The sequence below is a fragment of the Marmota flaviventris genome, chromosome 2 (genome assembly GCF_047511675.1).
Source record: "Marmota flaviventris isolate mMarFla1 chromosome 2, mMarFla1.hap1, whole genome shotgun sequence".
NCBI lineage: Eukaryota > Metazoa > Chordata > Mammalia > Rodentia > Sciuridae > Marmota > Marmota flaviventris.
The window spans coordinates 29,346,102-29,360,793 of NC_092499.1; the positions used below are offsets into that span (position 1 = coordinate 29,346,102).

General features: G+C 46.6%; 1 protein-coding gene across 2 annotated transcripts in view; it reads left to right on the forward strand.

Annotated features, from left to right (window-relative positions):
• Positions 1 to 14,692, forward strand: part of Mideas (mitotic deacetylase associated SANT domain protein) — a 66,298-nt gene that overhangs the window by 8,456 nt on the left and 43,150 nt on the right. The window lies entirely within an intron of this gene.

Below are 14,692 nucleotides of genomic sequence, written 5' to 3' on the forward strand. Positions count from 1 at the left end.
TCAGGGATTTCCCGGACTCAGAAGAGGGGATTGGTTTCTTCTTCTGGGGGTGGGAGGTAGGGGGAGCAGAATGTCAGGAAAGGCCTGGGACGGACTTGTGCCTTTCATATTATCTGTGCTCAGTTACTTCTGTGGCATTAATGAACAAGAGACTGCCCGAGGGGCCCAAGAAATGAGTAGGCTCCCACCAAGTGGCAAGGGGTGTCAGGGCATTCTAGGCACAGGGAGCAGCTCAGGCAAGTCCTGGAGGCAGCACACAACACAATCTGCTTGGGAACTAACTGAATTGGAGGGTCATGAAGGAGCAAAGGCAGGAGGGGCAGGCAGGTCTCAGGCTAGCCATGCTTTTTGGCTAAGAGGTTTGGACCTTGTTCTGAATCAGTAGGGGATGCTGAGGATGAGATGGAGTGTGTAGTGGCACCTTGCTCCAAAGCCCTGGCCCCTGTGTACCCTCTTCAGGCTCCCCCATTGCATTATAAGGGTGTGAATTGTCTACGGACACCCAGAAGGTAGATCAGATTCTCATATTCATTCTCTCTCTCTCTCTCTCTCTCTCTCTCTAGTATTGAATACAGGAGCACTCTACTATTGAGCTACTAAGCTATTATCCCTGGCCCTTCTTTATTTTTGAGACAGAGTCTTGCTAAGTTGCCCAGGCTGGCCTCAAACTTGCCCTCCTCCTGCCACAGCCTCTCAGGTATGCTTCCCAGCTTGGTGTGCGCATTTTAGGTAGACCCTACTCACAGAGGAAAAGATGGAGGCTTAAGCACGGTGTTGTCCCAGAGGCCAGAGGAGCCAAGTCTTGTCCTTGGGCAAGACTCACAGAGCTATAGGGTATTTGTGGGGTACTACCTTGGTTTTCAGGCTAGAGGTTGGAGTTTTGGCTTCTGGTTTTGTCTGTGGCTTCAGGTTGAAGGAAATGCTGAGGTGATCCAGGTCTTAGGTCTACAAATAGCAGAAGCTGAGTCTGGCAAACTTGAGGAGAAAAGGAATTTATTGGAAGGGTATATGGTGGCTCAATGAATGTTCTGGAAGGCTGTGAATAGCAAGTCTCAGAAATCAATCAGGACTTATGGGAAGTTGAGTGACCAGAACCAAAGCCAGGATGGTGTAGACACTGGCTTGTGTTCACTGCTGTGAGCAGACTTGGAGGCTACCATTCCCTCCAGAATGTGTTCTGAACTCTACAGGACTTTTTGTGCCACTTACTCTAGGGGCAAAGCCCAGGTTGAACATCCAGTCAGTCCAGGTTCATATGCCTGTTTCTTGCTGTTGGTCCTGAAAAACAAGGCTCTGGAGACTGCAGCTTTCTCATTGGTAGGTGGAACTCTGCTTCCCATCAGGACTCAATGTCAGTTGCATGAAACCAGGACAGGGGTGCACATGCTAGGGGGATAGGTGTCCTCCATAGAATCTGAAGCCCATTCTAGACCTCAGACTGGAATGATTGGGCAGTGCTGGATGCAGGAGGAGAAGACAAGACGATCCCCTTGGACCACTGAACACATCCATGTCTTGTTAATCTTTTTGGACATCTTTCCAAATTCTTAGCTCTAGCTGAGCTTTAGGATTCTTATATGCTCTAGAGATCTGAACATCTCATTAACAATTGGGTTTCTCCTCTGGAAACTAAACTATTCCAGTGGAAAAGAATCATCCAGATCTGGATCCTGCACATTGGATTCCACTTGGAAAACTTCACCACTGCATTCTGAGGACTTCTGTTTCTCTAACAGGATTCCTTTTCTGCTCCTCTTCCGGGGTTGGGCAAGACTCACAGAGCTATGGGGTATTTGTGGGGTACTACCTTGCTTTTCAGGCTAGAGGTTGGAGTTTTGGCTTCTGGTTTTGCCTGTGAAACAGTTGAGTTCCCTGGTGCCCAAGTTGTTCCTACGACAGCAGCAGGCACCTTTTTAGTTCTGAAGATGTCAGTCTAGTTAAGTGTTCTACCCAGTCTCCTGCTAGAGAGAGCCAAAGGAGCTCAGGCTTTGTGTGCCTGGGGATGTTGGCATCAACTTCACATCCTTGCCCAGTTTTCTCATGCAAAATCCAGGTGAGCTCCAGCCCCTTCCTTGTCCTAGATAGTCTAGTTATAGTTCTTTGAAACAAGGGCCCCTTGATTGGAATTGTGGTCATTCAATTCCAATAACCTTAGACAAAGGAATCAATTTCCAAAAAAAAAAAAAAAAGAAGAAGAAGAAGAAGGAGAAGGAGGAGGAGGAGAAGGAGGAGAAAGAAAGGAAGGAAGGAAGGAAGGAAGGAAGGAAGGAAGGAAGGAAGGAAGGAAGGAAGGAAGAAAAATGTGGTGTTGAACTTACCAACTCTTGGCTATGGTGACTGCGAGTGGGCCAAGACTTTTCCTCTGGTGCCTCCAAGTGGAAAGCCACTGCCGGCATGATGCTGAGTGTATCATAGGCTGGGTTCTTGCAGCCCCAGACTGGAAGTGATCCTCGTGTTGGTCAGGATGGCCCCCAGAAGGGGAGGGGACAAGACGTTCCTGGACAGTATTGACTCTGGCCTAATTTACACTGAACTTACCCATTTGTGTCAAGATAAAATGAAATTGTGAAGATAAAAGTGGGAATGAACTCTCAAAGAACCTGAGTTATTTTACCAAAACACAGCTTTAGTCATGTCACTTTTTTTGGGGGCGGGGGAGGGGAGGAGTCTGGGTCTTTGCTCTGTTGCTTGGGCTGGTCTAGAACTTTCAGTTCTCAAGCCATCATCCCACCTCAGCCTCCCGAGTAGTGCTTGGGAGGTACAGGCACACCCCACTGTGCCCAGTTGATGCTACTCATTTTAACAACCTTTGAGAACTGTGAGAGAAACCCCGCCTTCCTCAGAATGGCACCCAAGGCCCTCATTCGAGCCTCAGCCCACCTTCCCAACTTCTCCTGCTCCCACCTCCAACCTAGTGCAGCCCTTTATGTTCCATCCCGCTCCTGGCTGTACTTTCACTACTCTGGGTTTTGCTTACAGTTGCCTCTGCATGGAATGCCCTCCCAGCCCTTTTCCTCTTGGCAGATGCCCACAGGGTCCGCCAGAAGTCACCTGCTTCCAGGGTACCCTCCTGAGCTAACCACCTTGGTGTTTGTGCCACTGAACTTACCTACTGTAGAGTGCTAGAGGCAGCTGCAGGTGTGTCTGGTTCCTCATCTGCCTATTAGATTGCCTGGCACCTCATAGTGTCCCATAGTAGGGCCTGGGAGGGATGTGGGGGTGTAGTGGACCTGTGCTCAGGTGAGCAGGTGTGCTTGGTGAGCAAGTTATCAGCATGATCGCCCCCAGCTTTCCCTTTAGCATGGAGCAGCTGCCACGTTGGTTGCTCTGTGTCTTCCTTGAGGCTACCAACAAGATCTTGGTGAAGATGGGAAGGGGCTTTGGGGACCCAAAGCCTGGCAACTGGCCTTGCTCACTCTGAGAACTCTGACAGGACTTTCTGAGAAGGGACCTGTGTTGAGGGGCTGGTTTAAAGGTGGCAAAGACTTTCCTTCACCTCAAAGAAGGATGGATACCATCTGTCCTCAGAGGACACCTCGGTTTCTATGCCCAGCACTCTCTACTGGCTTTCTGCAGAGAACAAATCAGCCGACCATGGGAGGAGAGACTGCTGCTCTTTCAAATGAAAGCCCTGTTCAGCAGGTCACGAGGCTGTCAAACGGGCTGTGGCTCTTCCTGTTGCAGGGTGAAGAGGAACAGATTTTTCTGACAGTGACTTCAGGGTACAGCAGGAACCCCAAAGCAGGAATATGGGGTCTCAGTTTGTCTATGAAATGGGGGCGGGGTAGATGACATGAGTCCTTTTCCACTTGGAAATTCTGCAAGCCTGTAAACAGAGCCTGGCAGGAGGTGTCTCTGTGGTGCCTCATTAGTGGGACCTGTAGTTCTTGCAGAAGCAGTTATTGTCATTGAATAGTTATCCTGGGGTCTGTATGCCACTTAGAGAATGCTGTGGGGAACATCTTTCCCACCATGGCTGATGAACTGGACTATCTTTCTAGAAAGACTTTTCTTTGGCACACCTATATTCCCAGCTATTTGGGAAGCTCAGGCAGGAGAATTGCAAGTTCAAAGGTAACCTGGGAAACTTAGTGACAGGAGACGTAACTCAGTTACAAAGTACAGAGTTTCTTTTAGGAGCCCATCAATGAAAATCAAAAAGGACAAATCTTTATCCTTTAAAAAAAAATTAAAATTTGTTCTAATTAGTTACACACGATAGTAGAATGCATTTTGACACATCACTCATAAATGGAGTATAACTTCTCATTCTTCTGGTTGTGCATGATGTAGAGTGATACAGGTCATGTAATCATATATGCATATAGGGTAATAATGTCCAATTCCATTCTACTATCATTCCTACCCCTATACCCCCTCCCCTCCCATATCTTTGTTCTTGGCCCCTGGAAGATGAGCTCAGGGGGAGTCTGTGTGGTGGGAGGGGTGGGTTCAATGTTCAGGGAGGTGTTGGCTCATTTTGGGAGGGACAGTGTATGGAATCTGCCTTCATCTTTGTCTCCATGAGGCCTGCTTTCTCTTCCCTTTCCCCTCCCTATACTTCTCAGCCCTCTACCTTCCTATTCACATTTTTCTGTCCTCCTGCTTCATCTCTCTGCACAGCAAATCAATTGTGCTGCCTCTAGGATCCATTCAATCATAAGGTGTTATTCCAGATGCCCATCACACTGGGGAGTTGGGAAAAGTACATTTTAAGAGGACACCTGTGTGTGAGACCCTGGGTTTGATCCCCAGCCCTGAAAATAAAAAAATAGACGTTGATTGGTGGGATTGAGAGGTGGCGCCAGGAAAACTACTTTAAAAAATAGACAATCCAGGTAATTAACACAGAACAGCATATATTTTAAAATGTAAGAAAATATTAATTTACTTATTAGCATTACTCTTGGGAATTAATTTTAAGGAAATAATTCTAAAAAGGAATAGAGCTATAAGCCTAGAGGTATTTATGTCATCATGTTAAACGCAATAGCAAACAAAACAAAACAAAAACAACCCCAAACTGTTAACAGCCTCGATGTTCGGCGTGGCTGTGGAATTCATGATACTTGAATGCAGTAGTATATTGTGCTGATGTTACATTAATGATGTGAATTCATGGGAAAAAATTGAATTTTGGTGAAAATAAATAAAACACAAAATTGCCTATGCATACATTGAGTGAGTGCATACATACCGGGTACATGGGCAGTATTAAATTAACATAATTTAAATATTGGTTTTAGGTGAATAAGTTATTGCATGTTTGAAATTACTTCATATATATATATATATATATATATATATATATATATATATATATATATATAATATATATAATCCATACTTTTTCTTTTTTAAAGACAAGGCCTTAACATCACAGTCTTTGGATCTGGGTGGGAAGGAGGCCCAGGGAGGGACCCCAAGCCTCCCATCTGTTACCACCAGGAAGCTGGAGCTGCTCTGTCTTATCAGCTAGCCTTGCTGCATGCAGGGGCTGGAGGATTCAGATTGGCCTGGCTGCACAGGCTGGCCAACCATATAACCTCCGGGTTCACCGCATGGACTCTGCCTCCTAGGCAGGTGCTGGCAACCCCTGGTGGCCTCAGAGCCCCAGAAGATTGTTCACACCTGGGTTTCCAGGGAACCAGCTGGGTGAGCATGTAACCCTTGAGGCTCTGAGCCACCCACTCACTGTAGCCCCAGCCACAGCGGGAGGGAGCTGATTCTCTCTTCTGCAGTTCCCAACAGGCAGCAGGAGGGTGTGTGTGCTTTGCAAGCTGACCTCCTGCAGCCAGCCTCACCCAGGTGGGGCCCCAGTGAGGTAGTGTCTTGGGTGTTTCCATTCTTGCACACATTTCAATATTGAGTTGCTCTTTAGTGCTAGCCTCTTGAAGTCCCACATTCATCCCACCCACCTCTGGCTTAACAGGCAGGGCCTCTGACTCCTCATCTTACCATGAGCTCTTCTGGGACTTGCAGCTGCAAATGGCCCTGAGGCTATGCAGCCAGTCCTCTTCTGACCTATAGCTGTGGTATCTCTAAACTTCAGGTGCCTAGTGAATGGTCTTCTCACCCATTCCCCCTTGTGTTGGCCTCTGGTGCACAGCCTTTGCTTCAGAATAGGGAAATTTCTTGGCTTATGAATTCTTGCTCAGCCTTTCCCTGAGTCCAGCCTGGGAGTGTGACCAGGACAGGAAATGGAGATTCCTTGGTGTTGTTTGGAGTCCTGAGGTGGTTGGGGGTTGGACAGCCCTGGGCATAACTTGAGTTGGCAGGTTGGAGCTTGCTAGAACAGAGGCCACTACAACAGATTGCGTGTGAAGGGAACTAGGCCCAACTGGGGCCCTGGTTACCTCTAAAACATTATCTGCTAAAACCAAATTCTAGGACTGTAAAGATTTGGAGTTTTTTCGTTTTGTGATCAGACTGAAATAGAACCTGTGGCTGGAGGTTTGTCAGGGTCAGAGAGGAACTGGAAAGAGCAGGGGCTTAGGGCTGGCTGGGATGCTCATGAAGGGTACCCAGACCTGTTTCACATCTTCTAGGACAAGTAGTGCTTGTGTGTGTGTTTGGAGTAGGAGAGGCAGTGATCCATAGGCTTCCCTAAAATGTCATGTTCAGTCCTAGATGTCCTGGCCCCAGTCTCACCCTCCAGTGCATCTAGCTCAGTACCCATCATTGCTGATGGCTGGAAATATTAACTGCCACAGAATCTAAGTAACAGGGTGTCTTCCTGAGTTTAGGGCCCAGTTTGTCTCAGTTCCCTAATTTAGAGACCACGTGTGTGCCCCAGGGTTGTCAGCAGCTCAATTTTTTTTTTGAAGCTTAAAACACATTTCCATAGAAACAATGCTATAAATGGTGGTTGGGTTCCTAGGCTAGCCCACAAAGAGCCCTGGTACCACCTCAGAAGCTGCTGAAATATGATATTAGTAAAATTGAGAGCGCAAAGGCAGCAGTAAGAGTTAGCACCCAGGATGTTAGAGGTTAAATGGTGTGGGTTTATTTGGGTAAGTTTGTTTTCTTCTGTGAGAGGTGTCTTTCAAAGTTCTAGAGGCCTTTCTCCTGCCTAGTCATAACCCATCCTCTTCCAGTTTGCATTCCTTCTCCCATCTTCATCATCCGGCCAAGGGCCTGGGTCTTCCTGCCCCTGGGACTGTGCCCTGAGCTATTTTTATGACGGTGAAGTCCTTTTCAGTGACCCTTGCACCAGGGTCCTGATCATGATCATCGTGGTTATCCTAGTCCTTATTGTTATTTAAACTATCTTCATCAACTTAACAGAATAAACATTGCACTCTAACAATTTATACTGCTTAGAATTCTCTTCTGATTGCTTCTAAAGGTCCCTATGAAAGTGTTAACAAAAACTTTGTAAGTCCCCCTCAACATATTTCTTTGTGCTGATTTTGTCGCTTCACATGATTTCATCAAGTAGTTTTGTTGGATTGGTCCATTTATTGAGCTCATTCATATTTTGCTCCATTACCCTATCATACCATACAAGAATCTGCATGGATTTCATTTTTTTTTTTTTTTTGGTTCTATATACAGGCACTACTCTTGTGGTGGTATTTTAGATTATTTTCACTGTAATTACGTGGTCAGAGCCTTAGACTGTGGCAACACAATGCCAAATCACATTCTAGAAAGATTTAAACAGTTTATGGTAGCACAGTAACGTATGTGCAGCTGTTCCCCCATAACCTTGCCAACGGCTGCATTCTTGTCTTATTTATTTACTTATTTTCACGTTGACTGGGGCCATAATGGGGCCTTAATGGGGTTCTAATTTGCATATCCTAAATTGCTGCTGAGACTGTACATTTTTCCTCTTGATGATTTGCTGTTTGTGTTTCCTCATGTGTCAAACCCTGCTCATCTCCTGCAACTGGGGAGCCTCCTTCTTACATTTATCTCTGTGAACCACTTTCCTGCCGGGGAAACAGAATCCTTCCTCCTTTCCTCCCTCTCTGCTGCCAGGCTGTACCACCCCCATCCCCACCCCCCACCCCCTTCTCTGGTTCACCACCCCAGCAACTCTGGCCCTCAGCCCTCTGACTACTAGGGGTATGAGTGACAGATACTGGGATCCCTGGAATGGAAGCTGAAGGGCAGGCGGTTGAAGGGAGGCAGGAGGCTTGTCTGTATGGTTCTTGGGGGGCGGGGTGTGTGTGTGTGTGTGTGTGTGTGTGTCATAAAATGATCTCCTTGGAGGGAGCTGCTTGGAGAGAGTCTGGGGAGGACCTGCAGGCTTCTAGAGCTGGAGAGAGCACTGGAGTTCATCTAGTCTAGGGAGCTTGCACAAGTGTGATGATAAATGACAGTGACCCATGGCCTAGGAAGGGGTGGGAACAACAGAAAATTGAAATGTGTGAGTTGCAGCCAAGCACCATCCCCCTTGCAGAAGGAAGGCTCACTGTGGCCTGTGTTCTGTTTTTTTTTTTTCATGATGAACCAGAAATTCTGAGTTTTAAAATGTTTAAAAAGTTTAAGTCTTCTGATTAAAAAAAAAAAAAGTTGGTAATAAATTCAATCAAAATAAAACATAATATATGGGTGGAAAAAATACACCCGTGAGGGAAAATGGCTTGTCAGGCTGCATGCAGTCTATGACCCCTCATTTTATTTAACTTCCTTATTGGGGAAACAGGCCCAGAGAGGTATTCTCTGTCATATAGTAGAGAGAGAGAATCAGGGTCCAAGGGTTGAATTCCATCTGTATGACCTTGGGAGAGACATTTAACCTTTTTGAACCTCAGCTTCCTTATCTATAAAATGGGGATAATGGCTTCCTCCCAGGGTGCTGAGTGGATCCAGTGGGCCTGCATCGTGTCAAGCATGTAGCAGAAGCTTGACAGAAGTTAGATAGGTCCTATGTAGGGTCATCCAGAAAATTAGAGGAAGAACCAGGTTTAGAACTTTACTCACATGATTCTCAATCCAGAGGTTATTCTACATAGACCTGCTTTCACGGGCATTTTTAGAGGTCATTTTGCGAAAATTTCAGTGCTACTGAGCTCAGATACAGCTCTGAGGACTTTGCACTGTAGGCCCTAGAACCAGGAGACCAAGCGTGAGTTGTAATAAGAATAATAACACCATACACCATTGAACCCAAGAAGCCATTGACTATAATATGCATCATTATTTTATGTACTGCTAAGAAAGAGAAAATGTTGCTAATTAAGCCATACATGCAAGCTGGGTGTGGTGGCACACTCCTGTAGTCCCAACTATTTGGGAGGCCGAGGCAGGAGGATCACTTGAACCCAGAAGTTCAAAGCCAAGCTGAGCATCATAGTGAGACCTCATCTCTCTCTCTCCTCTCTCTCTCTCTCTCTCTCTCACACACACACACTCACTCTCACACAAACACACACACACACACCAAAAAAAAAAAAGAAAAGAAAAAATCATATATGCTGTCCATTTGAAGAAGCATCCTGATTTCTGAGCTATTGGAGTGGGAAAATACCTTTTTGAATCAATGAAATAGAATAGGAATAAAAGTAATAATAATCTGTTATATTTTATCATTTTAAATTTTCATATATACTGTTTCATTCATGCATTTATTACAAGCATCACCACAGATAGCAAGGGGAGGAAGATCTAGGCTGTGCCCTTGAGGACCTCTGATCCTGGACCATAGAGCGCTCACCCCCAAGATGGTACAGGAAGCAGAGCAGAATAATATGGAGGCAGTGGAGTAAAGATAACCAGGATGCCATGGGAGTTTAGGGGAGAGAGTGACTCTTCTGATCCTTAGGAGCAGAGGCCAAGGAGGTGTTTGGATTCCAGGGTTTATTTAGGAAGAGCCCTCAGTAGGAAGAAGGCAATGTAGACAGGAAGAGCAGTTAAGCAAGGAAGGATGTGTTGCTGGAGCCCACAGGGAGTCCCACAGCAGGAACTACCCAGCACAGAACTGGTCCCACCAGAGGCTTCTTTGGAGGACAACTGTGTGCTCACAGTTGCTGGGGGATGAGACACCAGCCTGATAAAGGGGATCCGGGAGAGCTCCCACAGGATGTACTCCAGCAGTCTTCCTCTGCTTGGAGTCAAGGAAGGATTCCTGGAAGAACTGCTGTGACGCGCCAGTCTGCTCGGAGACCTGGGTGTGGGTTTAACTGCAGATCAAGGAAGAGGGAGGCGGAATATGTGTGTGAGGAGTAAGAGGGTGAGAAAGCAAGTGTCTTGGGGAACTTCAGGTTCTTTGGCAGTGGTCAGGATGGGGCTGGGGCAGAGCTGGGTGTTGTGTTAACAGACTGGCTACAGACCCAGCTTTACATAGTAGATGACGGGAGCTATGGGGAAGAGGAGCACTCTGAGGGCAGTGTGGATGTAAAGAAGACTAGAAGCAAGGAGATCAGTTAGGAGATGGGAAAAAAAAAATTATAGCCAACCCCTATCAAAGATTTAATGTGTACCAGACACTTGTAAGTTCTTACCATCTTCATTTTGCAGATGAGAAAACTAAGTGGTTAAGTACCTTGCTTCAAGTCACGAGGTTAGTATGAGCCAAATTCAGGTCTTAACCTATGCTTTTAACCTGTACGATCCCTTGAAGATGAATTTTAGATTCTAGTCTACCACTTATCAGTATTTTTTTTTTAAATTTAAAAATAATGCTTTAGGATTGGGGTTGTGGCTCAGCAGTAGGTAGAGCACTTGCCTAGCACGTGTGAGGCCCTGGGTTTGATCTTCAGCACCACATATAAATAAATAAATAAAATAAACATATTGTGTCCAACTACAACTAAAAGATAAATACTTAAAAAAAAACTTTAAAAAATAATGCTTTAAAGCATGCCCCATGGCACACATTTTATCTCTGGGGATCCCATTTCTCCTGGACCACTGCCACAAAATAGGGAAACCAGGCACCAGAGGACAGTCAATGAAGGTCCAGGGCTCCTTCTGCAGGGAGTGTGGGACTGTGCTGAAGTGAAGGCTCAGGGAAGCTGGCAGCTCTCCCTCTGTGAAGAAGAGTGTTTCTGTTCGGTGCTCTCCCTGGCAGCCACACCTGTTTTGTCCTTCTCCCTACACCAAGCCAGACGTCTCTCCCAGAGTGACAGCAGCAACTGGGAACATCTACACAAGTTCCCTCTCAGGGCTGACAAAGGCTCTCAGAACCTGGCCCAGGCCTGTAGGGGAAGGAGGCCAGGGAGGGGCAGGTGGGAGGGTCGAGAGATGCAGACAGCTGTGGGCTGGTGTGGCAGGCATGGCCCTGCCCCAGAACAGGTGAAGTAAGTGTGAGCTGAGAGGGGGTCCCCTGGGTTTTCAAGGGTATTAGAGAGTACAGTGACATCTCAATATACAGTGGCTTAACTTAGTGACTGGGGTGGTTTTGAGCTCTCTGTTTCCTCAAAGGACCAGGTAAGAAGGGTGTGAGGAGGCGCTGGGGTTGTATCTCAGTGGTAGAGCATTAGCACGCAGGGGGTGCTGGGTTTGATCCTCAGCACCACCTAAAAATAAATAAAAGAAAGGTATTGTGTGTATCTACAGCTAAAAAAATATTTTTTAAAAAAAAGAAAGACGGGGTGAGGGGAAGGTACAGGCGTCAGAGTGGTGACAGCACTGTGGGAAAGAGTGGTGGAAAGGACACGAAGGGTGGCCTTGGAGGAATACCTCAAATGGGACACTGAATAAATGCTGGAAAACGTTCCCTGGGCAGATCCCAACAGAGGTTCCCAACAGAGGTATCACTCAGTGGGGTCTTTTCAGGAGGAAAAAAAAAAAAATCTTGCCTGAAAGGGAGAAGCTTTTTTGGGAGAAGGAACTTTAGGGTAAAATAGTTAAGAATAACAGGTATAAGCCCTTATGCTTACATAGCATGCTGCAGTTGTAAAACACTCTTTTGTCCAGCTGATCCTTTCAGGCCCCTTGAACTTGGGCACTCTTTCCTCGTTCATGCAACCAACATGGCACATCTATTGTGAGCCAAAAAAAAAAAAAAAAAGTGAAGCTCAGAGAAGGTTAGCGGCAACTTTCCTAAGATCACGCAGTAGGTTTATTTTAGTTAGACAAGACCCAACCTCAGTCCTATTTCCTTATTATTTCTACAACTTTCTCTTTCTTCGGTTATAATTGTAGGCAGTGACGTCCTGGAGGTAGGACCTTTATTCGGCAAAGGGAATTGACAGTAGGAACACAATATGAAACCTGGCATTTTGTGATGCCCTCAATGGTATTTGTTCCCCTGATTCCTCACACTGTAAAGTTTAAGCACTTACCACACTACATGTGCTGGCCTAGATGGAAAGATCCTAGCAGAGAAGGGACAGTGGAAAAAGGCATGCAGGCCTGGGGCAGGTCGGGGTGGTGTTGAGATCCTGGCTTCCTTGGAAGCTTTTATTTTTCAACAGCTTTATTGAGATATAATCGATATACCATAAAATTTACCTTTGGAAGATTTTTTAATGGTCTGGACATAGGGGAGGACTATGCAGCGCAGTGCTGGGCCACTCCGAACAGAATCCAGAGCAGAGAGCCAATCGATGCCTGGAAGCCTCTGAAATAAAACTCTACCCTCACTGGAACCTGGAGTTTGAAAACTTGTCCAAGGTCCTTTGCTTCCTGGAGTGTTTCTTTCTCAATAATTACCTCCCAGGAACTGGAACTCAGTACTCCTCTCTTTCCCGTGCTGTGTGAAGACGGGGGACGGTAGGGAAAATATCACTCTATGGGTAAAGTCTGAGGAAGACCTCCCCACCCCCAACCTCAAAAGGTCACCTTCTTAGTTGTCCCAGAGGCTTGAAGGAGGTGCTAGAGCTTCTAAAACCAAAACTTTCACTTCACATGTCAGTGATTCTGCATTGTCATATCTGCAGCAAGACTGACCTGCAGGTCTTTCCCGGAAAGGCCGCAGCTTTCTTTGCACATCCTCTTCTGCCTGCTGTGGCTATAGACTTCTCCTCCTGCCAAGCAGGGAATAGTCTCTGAGTCCTCCTTTCCTGAGCACCCATGTGCCCCCTTTCCTCTCTCTGAGATGGCCCAAATTTGGAAGTTTAGTCTGAACGAAAGGTTGTGCTGCGCCAAGGTGAGCAGGGTTCCTTCAGGGTAACTGACTTTTCAGTATCTCTTGCATCCACTCCCCATGCTGTTCCTGGATCAGGCAGCCCAGTGTGGGACAGGGAGGAAGTCCTTGCAGGACAGAGCTGGGGAGTGTCCTTTGGAGTGGCTCCCACTTCTTTCCTGGAGGCTGGGCCCTGGCGCATGGTGGAGGCTCTTCTAAGAATGTGCTCCCAGCTGGGTTTTCTTGTTAGTTGGGAATGTCCCTGGGCTGGTCTACGCTTGCTCTCAGGGGCTTCCTCTAGGCTGGCCCCGAGCCAGTTGCAGGGGTGGGCCCTCAGGGGAGGTCAGGATGGCTGCAGTTCTGCAGAAGAACCTGGCAGCAGTGGGCACTGGAGGCCAAGAGGTTTTGCTTTTGTTTCCTTCACTTGGATGAGTTGCCAGTGGAAGGGAAGAAACTGGCAAATAGAAAAAGCAAAAAGGCTTTTTACACTGAGTTTCTGAGAGTCTAGCCTCTACTGGGGGTAAGGCTAGGCTACATGCCTGAGCACCTTAGTCCCTTGATTGCTTGCTACCTTACTCTGTGGGAGATTGGAAGAAGAGCAGAGAAGTGACAGATAACTGGCTTGCCTTGTGACCTCGTGCAATGCACATAACCTTTCTGAACCTGAGTCCTCATGCACAGAAAAAGAGGGATACAGCTCTCTCACACACAGCCTTGTTCAGTAGGCTGTATGGGAAATGCTGTGAGACTTGTCAGGAGCAATACAGTCATCTTGGATGCTAAATCTGGGAGCCTGGGCTTTTTTCTGTAGAAGGTGGTTTCCCTGGCTCCTCCATTCACTTTTTACAAATGCAGAAAGATGGATCTTAAATTTGATGGCATTTTAAGAGGTCATCGGATCTAGTCCCTTGGCATAATTACTGGTATTTTGTAGATAAGATTATTTTAAGTGGTCATTACTTTGACATATCTGTCATAACATGGGACAAATAAGCCCTTTTCCTCTGAGTGAGGTGTGACTTCCTGGTGCATAACAGGTAAGCCAGCCAGCAAAGCTGTAGAAGAGGAGGGAGAGACCTACCCCTTAAGAGCTAGTGTAGGTTTTGCAGGGTTTCTAAGTAGAAGGTCCTCATGTTGGCATCCACTCCCTAGGAGGGGTGGGAGGTATGGGAGTGTGGGGGATGGGGAGTGTGAAAGTCTAGGTCCTGTAGGCTCAGGGCGTGTGAGAGAATCATATTCTGCTCTTCTAAGAAGACAAGGGATGCATCAGACTCTTAGGATGGGCCACAGGGAAAAGTAACTACCAAGACACAGTATATTCATTCTTCGATGGTTTTTCCTTCAAAGGAAATTCTCTTTTTGACTCATCTCCTTAAAAAAAATAACAAAACACCAAAATCATGGAAGGAAAAACCGAGCACTTTCCCCTGAGTTTCCTCTGGCCCTGCAAGACCTCCTGCTCTGCTGCAGTTGTTTCCCATCTTCCCTCCAGTCAGGCAAACAAGCAACAGGACTTGGACCAGAAAATTATCAGGGGGATATTTAGAGAAGGCAGGGAGAAATGTGCGCTTGGAGAGAAAAGTTTCCCAACCTGGCCTAGAATTCAACCCAGGAGCTTTTCGTCACCTAAGTAATGGCCTTGTGGGTCCTTCGTGGGGCCCATTTCTCCAT